This window comes from Oenanthe melanoleuca, chromosome 2 (genome assembly GCF_029582105.1).
Source record: "Oenanthe melanoleuca isolate GR-GAL-2019-014 chromosome 2, OMel1.0, whole genome shotgun sequence".
Classification (NCBI taxonomy): Eukaryota; Metazoa; Chordata; class Aves; order Passeriformes; family Muscicapidae; genus Oenanthe; species Oenanthe melanoleuca.
This window is the reverse complement of record NC_079335.1, coordinates 59927620-59940154: the sequence shown is the minus strand read 5'-3', so window position 1 is coordinate 59940154 and position 12535 is coordinate 59927620. Positions and strand designations below refer to the sequence as shown.

General features: G+C 43.4%; 1 protein-coding gene across 1 annotated transcript in view; it reads right to left on the bottom strand.

Annotated features, from left to right (window-relative positions):
* AHRR (aryl hydrocarbon receptor repressor) overlaps positions 1–11430 on the bottom strand; it is an 86919-nt gene extending 75489 nt beyond the window's left edge. Inside the window, exon 1 of the mRNA XM_056485600.1 lies at positions 11299–11430. The gene's annotated coding sequence lies outside the window, so the exon portion shown is untranslated. The remainder of the gene's footprint in view (positions 1–11298) is intronic.
* Positions 11431–12535: the final 1105 nt, after the last annotated feature.

Sequence of the window (12535 nt, the reverse complement as noted above, 5' to 3'; positions counted from 1 at the left end):
AAAGATTAATTCAGTGGTGGATTTGATGTACTTAAATACTAAAGTCACAATTATCACTGAACAGTCTGTGACAAAATTAATAGCTTTTTTTTTTTTTTTTGCACAGGATTTGAACAGTGCGTAGGACAGAGCTGGGACTATGAGGTGAACGACAATAATAGAAACAAAATACACAACTTCTATTTTAGTATGAGATTAGTATGAGTTTAGTGCCTGTCCACACAAGTGAGGAATTTAACAGCTGGACTTGATGTTCTTAGAGGTCTTTTTTCAGTCTGAATGTTTTATGAATTTGTGTTTACTCCTGGGTTTCCTAATTTGCAAGTGCTTGGCTTTAAAAGAGAGCAGCCCTTTGCTACAGGATGGATATGTAGCTGTACTTTTCTTTAGCAGAACAATAATTTCAATCATTATTTTTCCCTCACAAACAAGTTCATCAGGGGACTAAATTGTCTCATCAGCCTCTCTTTCTTTATATGTTTATATAAGAAAGCCTGAAATTAAGTTCAAGGACACTTCTTTTGAGCTTTGAGGATGTAAATAAATAACTTCTTAAAAAAGCTTAGATGCAGCTGTTTTTGGAACTTCTAACATGCACTCTGTCACTTGAGGAAGGACACACATGGTAGCACATACAAAAAAAAACCAAAAAATTAATATTGGGCATATGTCTGCTACAATACTTTGTAGTTAGTAGAGTGGTATCTCTTTCTACCAGGCTTCACTTTTGTCCTCCACTGTCTATACCACAGATCTTCTGAGGAAAATATAAGGTTGATACAGTAGCTGGACTTCTCACAGGAAGGCTGAGCAGCAATGAAAAGTTTTTCTGTAGCTGGGGCATTTAGGATATTGTCTGAACCACATGGATTATTTGATGACTAACAAGACACTCAATCTTGCATGGCAATCTTTCCCTTGGTTGGGACATTAGTGTAGCATGTTTCACTTTTAAACTCTCAGGAACGTAATATCTTTGAGATCTCTGTCCCTCTGTTCTGTTTGCTGGAACCTGACGAACAGGTCATAAGAAAAGCAGACAGTGTGAAGGCATAAGCATCATTTTCATAGCAAATCTGACTAAAGCCAGTAAGATAGATCAATGAAATATTTCTGCCATGAATGAGTAGTGTTGAAAGATCTCAGCTCAGCTGTCTTCTACCTACAGCTAGGTCCAAGTTTAGGGAGCAGCTTTATGCTGGCTACACAGACCTCAATACAGAGAACAACTCAAGCATGCTTGTTAACTGTATATATAATTTCTCAGACAGGTTCTGCCCAGATTTAGCTCTGTGCTGGCAGGATAAGGCTTCTAGAGCTAATTAGTTATTCAAGATTATGCAGTTCATTAGCAATTTTAAGTGAAGGATAAACATCCTTAGATAAAAGAAGATAACAATATCCCTTTGAATTAATTGTGTCATGCTATTTTCACGAGACACAAGTGGCTGTGCACTGACTGCCTATTGGGTTGTTTTATCCTCATGCCCCACTCCCTGTTGCACCATCAGGTGGTGTATGCTGCAGCACCCACACACCACTGTGATGGAGTAAATCAGACATGCCACTTGGAGTCATGGAACTTGCCACAGATTACAAATATAATTAAAGACTGGTCCTCCAAACCCCCTTGTGAGTTCACTGCCATTCCTGGAGTTATTCTCCCAACCACCTATGTTTTAATACCCTGCTTGCTATTTCATCACACTTCAACTGTGTCTTTGAAATACTAGAACAAGGATCTTTGATAAGACTATCTATAATCCTGCATCCATCCACAAGGGTAGACTAGGAGTGTGGTTGTAGTGAGTTTGTGTGGACAGGTTTTGGTGTCAGAGGGGCTATGGGAGTGGCTTCTGTGAGGAGATGCTGGAAGCTTCTCCCATGTCCAACAGAGCCAGTGCCAGGCTGCTCCAAAGTGGGCCCAGCACATGCTAAGGCAAAGCCAATCAGAGATGGCAGCAGTGTCTCTGTGATAACATATTTAAGAAGAAAGAAAAAAGGTACTGTGCAGAATAAATTGCACTCAGAGAAGAGAGGAGTAAGAACATGTGAGAGGAGCAGCTCTGCAGACACCAAGGTCAGTGAAGAGGTGGGAGGAGGTGTTTCAGGTGCCAGAGCTGAGCTTCTCCTGCAGCCTGTGGTGCAGCCCATGGTGAGGCAGCTGTGCCCCTGCAGCCCATGGAGATCCACAGGGATGCAGAGATCCACCTGCAGCATGTGGGGAAGGCACACCAGAGCAAGTGCATGCCTGACAGGAGGCTGTGACCCTGTGGGAAGCCTGTGTTGGAGCTGGCTCCTGGTAGGGACCTGCAGACCTATGGAGAGAGTGTGCCCAGTGACTGTCCCCCATAGTTTGATCCATGGGGGATCCATGCTGTAGCAACCTGTTCCTGAAGGACTGCATTCTGTGGGAAGGGACCCACACTGGATCAGTTTGTGAAGAACTGCGGCCTGTGGGAAAGATTCAGGCTGGAGAATTTGTGAAGAGCTGTCTCCTGTGGGAAGAGCCCCACCTTGGAGCAGAGGAAGGACTCCTCTCTCTGAGCAGTGGGAGAAGCGTGTGATGAGCTGACCACAATTCCCCTGCACTACTGTGAGGCAGGAGGTACAGCTGGAAAGAGGGGAGAGGTGAGGGTAAAATGTTTTTAATATTTGTTTTACTTCTCAATATCCTGCTCTGATTTTGATTTGTAATAAATTAATTTCCCCAAGCTGAGTGTGTTTTGCCTGTGACGATAATCAGTGAGTAATCTCTTGCTGTCCTCACCCATGAGCCTTTTGTTATGCTTTCTCTCCTCTGTCCAATTGAGGAAAGCAGTGACAGAGTGCTTTTGGTGGGTGCCTGGCATCCACCCAGGCTCAACCCATCACAGGGGTGCAGTTTTGGAGTAAATGCAAACAGTGTGATGGGACTGAGTCACACAAAGGGAGGCTACAGATAGGTTAGAGGATCAAATAGATGAGATAGGACAATCATTTCTAGGACTTTTATTCTGTAAAGCCAAAATGGAACTTAAATCATCAGAAGAGAATTGCTTATCAAATTCAGGGAGACTCTCCACAGTAGCCAGTAAGATGGTGAATGGTCTTCTGCAAGTGAGCCAAGATCTAATTCCAAGAATTGCAAAAAAGTCTGTCCTACACAATAACTGTACTCTCATTGCCCTGATTTCTCTCTTTTTTCCTACAAAAGACTCCTTAGAATATTTTAGTTGCAGTCCGATGCAGAACAGGGGTAAAATATGTGACAGCTCATATATTTTGAATATATATATATATATATATATATATAGATCATATATAATTCATTGGTATAATATAGTTGCATTTTTTTTCTGCAACACTAAAGACAGTGTGGAAAGAGACAAAAGTGGCCACCTTTTGTAAGAGACACATCCTGTCCTCAGAGGAGCCTGTGTGACACCAGGACAGCATTCTCCCAAAGAAAAGGAGCAAAAGAGATGTGGATATAAGACCAACAAAATTGAGACTGCTCTAAAAGTTATTAAAGGTATGTAGGACCAGGAAGGCAGGCAGGAAAACCAGTAATACACCTAGATGTAAAATCAGCTTATTGAGAAGATGCAATCCTGTTCTTCCCCAGGCTTTGCTCTTCTGTGTTGTTCCTACTCAGTTATTCAGTGGAAGAAAAAGAGCAACTGAGAATGAACTTACAAGAGCCCCATAACAGAGGTTCAGCAGAGCTTAGGTATCTGAAGATCCAGAGGTTAAAAAACCCCAAAAAACAAAAAAACAAACAAACAGACAAACAAAAACAGAACAAAAACTTTCAGGGAGGGGAATAAAAAAAGGTCTTTTTCTCAAAGCTTGAGATGGAAAACAGGAATATACAGGAAAAATTGAAATCAAGCACAAAGTATTTTCTCCTGGAACTCTGAAAGTTATGTTAGCTTGATGCTTAAATTGACATTGTTATTGTTGTTGTTGTTATTATTATTATTATTATTATTATTATTATTATTATTATTATTATTATTATTATTATTACCATTGCAGTTCAGTGTTTTAAAATGTTTGTTCCAGTGTTGTAAAAAAACACTTAATTTGAAAGAAGCAGATTGGAAACACACACTAAGAGCCAGGCTGCTGTGTGAGTTGTCAAGCGTTTGCTCAATTCCTGCAAGTCTTCAGTTTAATGAAGTATGTGAAAATCAGAATGGAAACTCAAAAGTTCCTGTTCTTTCAGATACTGAATCTGAAAACAAAACTAAAAATAAAACCTGATGTAGCTAAGTTTTACTATAAATACAGCCAAGCAAGTTATAGTGATTGAAAGGCTGTCTAGTTTTGTCTGCTGTGCTGACAAGGCACTACTCCATACCTTAGTTTGGATAAGCACTAAAATACAGTGCAGGTCCTTAATTACAAATATATAAGGCCCATGCAAACTTCATAAAGCTCAAGAAGGCCAAGTGCAAGGTCCTGCATGAGGCTCAGGCAGCCCCAAGCAAGGGCTGGGCAGGGAATGGATTGAGGACAGCCCTGGGGAGAAGCACTTGGCTCCAGGGAGACCTTACAAGAGCCTTCCAGTACCTAGAGAGGGCTACAAGAAACCTGGAGAGGGAATTTTCACAAGGGAGTGTAGGCATAAGACAAGGGGTAATGATTTCAAAGTGAAGGCAGATTTAGATGAATTGTTGAGAAGAAATTCTTTACAGTGAGGGTGCTGAGACACTGGTACAAGCCACCTGGAGAAGGTATAGATGCCTCATTCCTGGAGGTGCTCAGGTCCAGGTTGAATGGGGCCTGGAGCAACCTGACATAGTTGAAGGTGTCCCTGCCCTTGGCAATGGAATAAGAATTAGAATCTTTAACATCCCTTCCAACTCAAACCACTCTGTCATCTATGATTCTGTGTTTTCCTCTCCAGAAGCACAAATTTCTCCTTTGTAAGAAAAATATTCCCATTATGAGTTTGAGATCTGTGGATATACTTACCTTTTTAATTTTTTTATTTGACAACTTCTGGAACTTTTATTTGTAAATATTTTACTGTTTTAGAGACATGTGTCCACCAACAAAAAAAAAGTTTAAATACATTTTCAAGTTATCTGCAGTACTACTCTCTTCTAATAGTAATTATATTTGTTACTACTCTAAAGTAGTCAATATATAAAAATTAAGTCATTAATAATCCTAGCAGTATTTTTTCTATATGATCTTTTAAATTTTGACTTTTTTTTTTTTAGATTTTAAAATATTAATTTTCATTAACATGTCATGACCACAAGTATTCCATTTTATATAATTAGGGCAATAAATGGGCCTTCAAAACTCCCAGGATTTTTAAGGTGAAAAAGCAAAGACTTTATCACATCACATCCTATCACAGTATCACTAGTCATAAAGCATTTGCTGCTATCCAAAACCACCTGACACTTACAGAGAAGCTAGTGCAAGATTTACTGATTCTCATCCACTCCTGAAAAGTAATAAACAGGCATTTTTCATGGAGTGAAAATCACAGGGAATCTCCCCAATTACAGGGTAGGAGAGAGCTCTTTCATCTGCTTTTATAGCCTGCCTCTCCTCCCCAGTCCCTTAACACCCGTCTACCCCAAGACAGAAAGATTTTGTTAATCATTGCAAATGGGACTGAAAAGACCCTCAAGAGACTGTACAGAACATCATTCCCTGCTTCATACAGAAGCAGCTGTACCAAAACCATTCAGAGGTTGCATATCTGAGAAATGGCTTGTGAGCATGAAAGACTTGTCTGTTTTTTCTAGCTAAATCAATTGATTTAATAAAAAAGTGCCACATCTTTCTAGTCTTTTACATGCTTAGGCCATCATAGCTGTAACAACACAGCTGTTAAACCACTCCCCAGTGATGCATATACTGAAGAAGTTCAGTTTCTATGAGTACCCCAGAGATTTTATTCCAGCACTTAACTACCACTAAAATCACAATTTTTTTTCTAAGCATGTTAAACATTTTCCTTACTACAACACACAGTATTCTATCATAATTTCTGGCCCTAAGTGAAAATAAACTAAATTACAGTTTAAATTCAATTAACTTTGCAGCTAATCCTATATTTCTGATTATTTTAAAGTTATTTCTCTTTATTTTTCTTCATTTTTCTTTATTTTATTTTTCTTTATTTTATTTTTCTTGTCTCTAGACCAAATAATTATTTGAATCTTTACTTATAAGCGATGTTTTTACACATCTGATAATCCTCTGGACTCTTAATTCTATCTGCAATTTTTTTTTCAAGTACCCTGCTCCCAAATAAGTGCAATACTCTAGCTGAGGACCTACCTAAGCAGGACAAAAAGGTTGATGGACCCCAGGAAAACCATTTCTAACACACCATTTTTACAACAGTGCAATGCTACTGACTCATGTTTAGTTTGTGAACCACCACATTTCCACATCCTTTTCTCCTTAGCCATTCCCTATGCTATATTTGAGTGCATGATTTATTACTGATTTAAGATAAACCTTTGCACTAAACCTCATAGACTCATATCCTGGTTGGTTCTCTGGAGTTTGTGGCTGTCAAAAATCACTCTGAATTTAACTTTTATCTTCCAGAGTGCCTGAAACCTGTTTGGTGACCTCTGCAGGCTGAATGCCCACATGCTCTAGCCCTTCATTTGAGACATTCATGAAATAGGGAACAATCTGACAGATCGTGTGGAATACCAACCTGAACAGTAATCCTCTCAGTATACCCCTCCAAAATTTCTAATGCCTATACTCCTTGGCCACAAAACAGCCTCATCAAATTTTGCTTCTCTATAAATGGCCTGGAATAAGAAGAAACCACAATGTTTGAGGAATGATTCCTCATTTTAGGATAAGAAGAGGGAGACTCAATCTGACAAGTGCACTAGGAGTTCTCAGATATCAGAAAAACACATTTTGGAGAAGCAAATCCCTGTGAGACACAACAAGGCCAAGAAGAGCTGCTTTCCAAACAATGCTGCCCTGAGTGTAAAGTGAGAACATAACATTTGAAGTTTCAGTGAAGAAATAAGTTCAAGAGATTATTTAGCATCATGACTCCCAGAGATCTGTACACTACCAGATGTAGCAAAGAGCAACCAGGAAAGAAAGACAGTGACCCCAAAACTGCCATGCATTCAACTTCACTCTGTTTCAGCTGAAACATTACAAAAGTGAGAGAAACCCTCTAATAGTCAGTTTCTACAGTCCTGAGAAATGGCAAAACTTGATTTTATGTGAGCACATGTTTTCAGCAAGCTAAACATGCTGAAATGAACAATTCAGCATCAATACTAATATAGTTAAAGAATATCTAACTTATTTAGTGCATGCACAGATATTGCTGTTGAATACAGAGCAATAGCTCTGGTGCAGCAGGCAGCACTGCAGACACAGAACAAACACCATTGCAAACACCATGTTTTGCAGCCCTAGCTTCATATGGGTTGCATCATGCAAACTATTTGTGTTGCCTGCAGATGCAGCCTTAATTCAACAGCCTAGACAGTATGGTCCAACCCTCATGTGACAAGTTCCTGGGTACAGACTAAATGCTTTGTTCACAAATGCTCATACTGGAGACCTTCCACTGACATAGATAGCTAAGCACTGCCACCTTGCACAATTTTACACAGCCATCCTGCACACCAGAAGAAACCTTTCAGAGGGAAAGGATGAGATTCAGAGTAAGGTTTCAAAGAGGTAAAAGAGATACACTGGGTCTCTTGTGATTGTAACTGCACACATGTGAACCTGAGGGTTGCACCTGAGTGAACAGCTTCACCTGGTCTATGCTGAAATGGTTGTATCACACACTGGCACACAAAACCTTAGGGTTTTATAGCTATTTGGGGTGCATTTAGTTGACATTATGCTGGCATAATTTTTTCCACCTTACCTGTGCAACCCTGTAAATCCATCAACTTGAGTTTTGTAGTTACCTATGACGTATTTGATATGCTGACAGCAGTACCACTCAGATAGGACTTGCTATTGAAATCTCAAAGTTCAAGATTCTGAAGGTAAGTTGAATTAAATCCAACATGACTGTGAACAGCTCTGTGTGAGTTCTGGACAGACAGAGACATAATCCTAAAGCATTTCCATCTCAGGATGTTCATCTGCTTCCTGACTCTCAGTCAAATTCCTTGCAAGGCACCTTGAAATTTTCCTTCTTCATACAGACCCTGAAGAGTCACTTTCCTCTTGAAAAAAAGGCCTAACTGGTACACACTAGGCTGTATATTTGCCATCGTGTCCACCTTCTTTGCTTTGCTTCTTTTTTATTACAAAATACTTGTAGAAATTTTGACCTGCAGTTTCCTAGTGGCAATTTGCATAGAGGGCCAACAATGAAACTACTCCTCTCAAAAGCAGTAGCTCCTGCTTCTTCTAGCCAAGTATGTCTGTATATGTATATGTATATGTATATGTATATGTATATGTATATGTATATGTATATGTGTATGTGTATGTGTATGTGTATGTGTATGTGTATGTGTATGTGTATGTGTGTATGTATATTAGCATGTACCTCTGATACATAAGTGACCTTTTGCACCAGCTGGTAACTGACAGGAAATTAATTTCTGGGGCAAAGACATTTGTTTGTTCCTCACACCTTGTTGCAGCAGTGCTCAGTTCTGAGCACCAGAAAGCACTGGACTGCTGCAGAGTCCTCCTGTCCCACTTTGCCATGGCCATGTGGTGACAGTGTCCACCACCAGTGACCTGTCACAAACATGGCAGCTAGGCAGCAATTGTGTGGGAAGGTTCACACTGGCAAATATCCCTTTGCCTACCAAACCATGCCTGTACCAGGGAGCTTCCTGCTCTCCAGGTAACCCCTTCAAGTGGGAACAGAAAGCATTGAGCAAAATCCCACTCGTGCCACTCAGGCAGATTGGGTTAACAGCTGATGAATTGTGGTTATCTGAGCTATAGCTTATTCTTCATGGATAAGCCAACTCAAATTGAAAACATCAACACTCTTCAGCAACGAGTTTGTGTGTGTGGACATGACTCAAATTAGAATCAATGTCTGACTGAGGACTACAGTTATTCCATAGTGAAGACAAGTCCATGTTATCCAATATCCCCTTCCTGAGCTTCAACTTTAATGGTTATTCGAACATTACTATAAAAAAAAAGCCCTGGCTGACACTTCCTACCCAAACTTGGCGAATCCTTGAATTTTCCTCCAAAATCTGCTTTGTCCTAGCTGTCTCTGGGCACAAAGAGACACTCCCACATCCTTTACATTCCAGTTGGGGCTAATTGAACTCACATGTCAGCATGAGTCAGCAGTAATTACCAGGAATATTAAGGAAAAATTTGGCACCGGACTTTGATAATTCAATAGCAGAGCCCCCACTTTCAGTGGGGTCTGAGATTGGATCAAACCCCTTAAAGGCACGACAGTAAAAGCTGCATTGAGTTCTCTAGTCTTGTTAAACTATACATGGGCAGCTCCTGATTCTGAAAGCATCTTTACTATATTTTTTATATACCTAGAGAAAGGAAAATCTAACAGAAAAATCATTTCTGAGTACTATATTCTCCTCGCTGGAGTTTGAATCTGTTTATGCGCTGAAACCGATGAATCAATATTAGACTGGCTGGCTGGTTTTTGTAAGCACTCGCATCGCAAACAGGGCCTAGAAATGCATTTCCTCCTTACAATTCCTGAGAAGAAATCTGAATCGATGGGAGGCTGAGGTAATAACATACCTCTCCCCTCCTGTGGCTCAATTGAAACGAAAATCCTGAAACCACGACAACCCGACTTTTCCACGTATGAGTGTTTGTTCCTCACCACTCTTCCCAAAACAGTTCCTCTCTGTACACCTTAACCCTACAGACTGTGTAGCTTTGTGCTTCCAGGGCTGGGGGCTGGAGGTGTTTACATACCAGCCCAACACAACCCCTAAAATCCTAATCTTCTCCTTGCTGCTGAAGAACACCCAAACACATTTTTATGGTGAACTATGGCGAAAAAGCCACTTGTCACAAACATATAGGGACACGGAGACGTGGTGGAAGCGGCAGTGCAGAGTGAGGACTGCCCCAGCCTGTGCTCTGGCAGAGGATGCCGGCAGGAGCAACAGTGTGAAAGTCACAATCGAAACCTTAACTGGAAACTCTTTCTGGATCTTAATATCTACAGTATAAGGTGGGTTTTTCTCACTGAAACAAAATCTTGCTCTTGGTTGTAAATTAACCAAGTGTCCTTCTGGTGAATTAGATCTTGTCAGTCATTGAGTCTCTCACTTAAATAAAATTTTTTAGTCTTAGCCCTGAATCGTAACATTTTCTATGTGTTCATAGAGGAGAACTGTTTTATTTTATCTAGTACAAACATATGTGCATCAACATTCTTCTCCACAGACTACTTCTGAACCCAACCAGAACATTCAGTTTTATTTAAATCCAGTCCTGGTTGTCTTTTTGAAACCTCCAACAACCGAACGTTAAGCATATTCTTGCTTTTTTTTCTGAAGGGCTTTTCTCTCTTTCCTTTTTTTTTCCTGGTTAAATAGTCCATCTCCTAGAAACTCACTATATGACGCACAAACATTGTTTTTGTCTGTCTTCAGGAAAAAGTTTTTTTACATGATATAACTTGGTTTTATGCTATTTAAATTATTCTTTAAAAAATACGCAAAACTACAGCTTCACCCCAAGACGTACAAAATTCTTGCTTACTAAACAAAGTAACACAAAGTCAGAAAAAGCACCAGAGCCTTTCCCTCGCTGCTTTTTCTCCCTTTGGTATGTCAAACTGAAACACAACTAGAATCCGAAGCGCAGAAGTTATAAAACCCTCAAAATTATTTCCAAGTCAAGTACTAGCTGACCCTAAGGCAAACCCACTCTGTCCAGTTCCAAGCAAGTGCACCTGGGGCTCGAAAGAGGCAATGTGAAACTTTAGTTCACTTGTTTTCGCCTCGAAAGGTCTCTCGGAGCGTCAATGCAAAGGATGTGGCCAAGGTGCCGCGGCGGGGACCTCCGCCGCCCCGGTTTCAGCCCTCGAGATAGAGAAGCACCGCTCGGGCATCACCCATCCGAGGGTCGGCCGGCACCGGCACCGCCGGGAATCTCGCCTGGGAGCTGCGGACCGGCACCGGCACCGGCGGGAAGAGCGGCGCGTCCTGCGCGGCTGCGGTGCCGGCGCCGCCGACACGGGCGGAGGGACCACCGACACCCCGGGGACAGCGAGGGGCGAGGCGGCCGCGGCCACAGCCCCCCGCTTCCCCCGCACTGCCGAGGCTGAAGCCTCTCCTGCCCGCCGCGAGCTGCCGGGATGCAGCGACTTACCCCACGGTCCAGCCGCGACCCGGGGGTGCAAAGTTTCTCCGGGCGAGCGGCAGCCCGCGGCCGCGGCGCGGGGCGGAGGTGCGGGAGCGAGCGGCCGAGCGGGCCGGAGGGCGCGGGGGTGGGAGGATGCTCGGGCCGCGTCCCTCGTGATCCAGGTGGCGGGCGGGCGGCCGAGGGACGGGGCGAGCCGCGCCGCCCGCTCGCACGCGATCCGCGCCCGCCGCGCCCCGCCGGCGCCAGAGGGCGCTGCTGCGGCGGCTCGGGGAGCGGAGCGGGGCCGGGACCCGCCGGGATCGCCGGGCGGCACCGCGCCGTTCGCCAGCCGGCCGCCGCCGCTCCGCCGCGGGATCCGCCGGGGAGCCGCCAGCCCGCTGCCCGCGGTGCGCTGCACCTGCCCGCGCCGCCCCCAGCCCGGCTATCCCGAAAAGTTTAAAGGGAAAAGTGCCGTGCGGGTCCTTCCCCGCCTCGAGGATGCCTGGAACAGCCTCAGTCTCCCCTGCGCCGCTGCCTCTGCCCCTCGGCTGCCGCTTGTCGCCTTGCGCCGTCCCCGCGGCATCAGCGCAGCTCCCTCGACATCCCCGGTGCCTTCAGTACAGCCCCGCGGTCACCGGCTTCCCCTGGAAGTCAAGTAGCACCTGGGATAATTTCTGTAACTAGCAGCGCTTGTTTTGCTTTGTGCCCTCAGAACATTTTGCCGATGGATTTCTGGTTTGTACTGGAAGCGGCAGGGAATCCTGGTAAAGCGGCGAGGCCTTGTGCGAGCGGTGTTAGACACTGGAGTTCTGTAGGTACCTGAAGTGGCGCTTGTATGGGAGTCTTGAGGACAGGACGGACGAAACCAGAGCAGGCTGATGCAGAAAATTCAAGGTAACAAAGTGAAAAACAGCCCTCTCCTTGGTGAGGTATCAGTCCTTAGCGAGAAGATACAAACTTTGAACCCCCAGCAGACTTCTGGGGCTGGTTGCTGTGCTGCTCCTCAGACCTGGGCTGCCAGTGTGTCCCCTCAGATGAAGATGCAGTGGCAGACACCACCCATCAGACAGCAGTGCCCCCACTGCCTTCATCCCTAACACAGTGCCTCAGCTGTCTGTGATCTGTATCTGCAGGGACTCCTCCAGGAAAGGTCAATTATCAAGGCATAGGTGGCAGGACTATAAGGGGGAAAATATTTTCTTTCCTATATATATAATATAGGAAGACAAAGAATTCTGCTTTTGCTAATCATAGAATAGTTTGG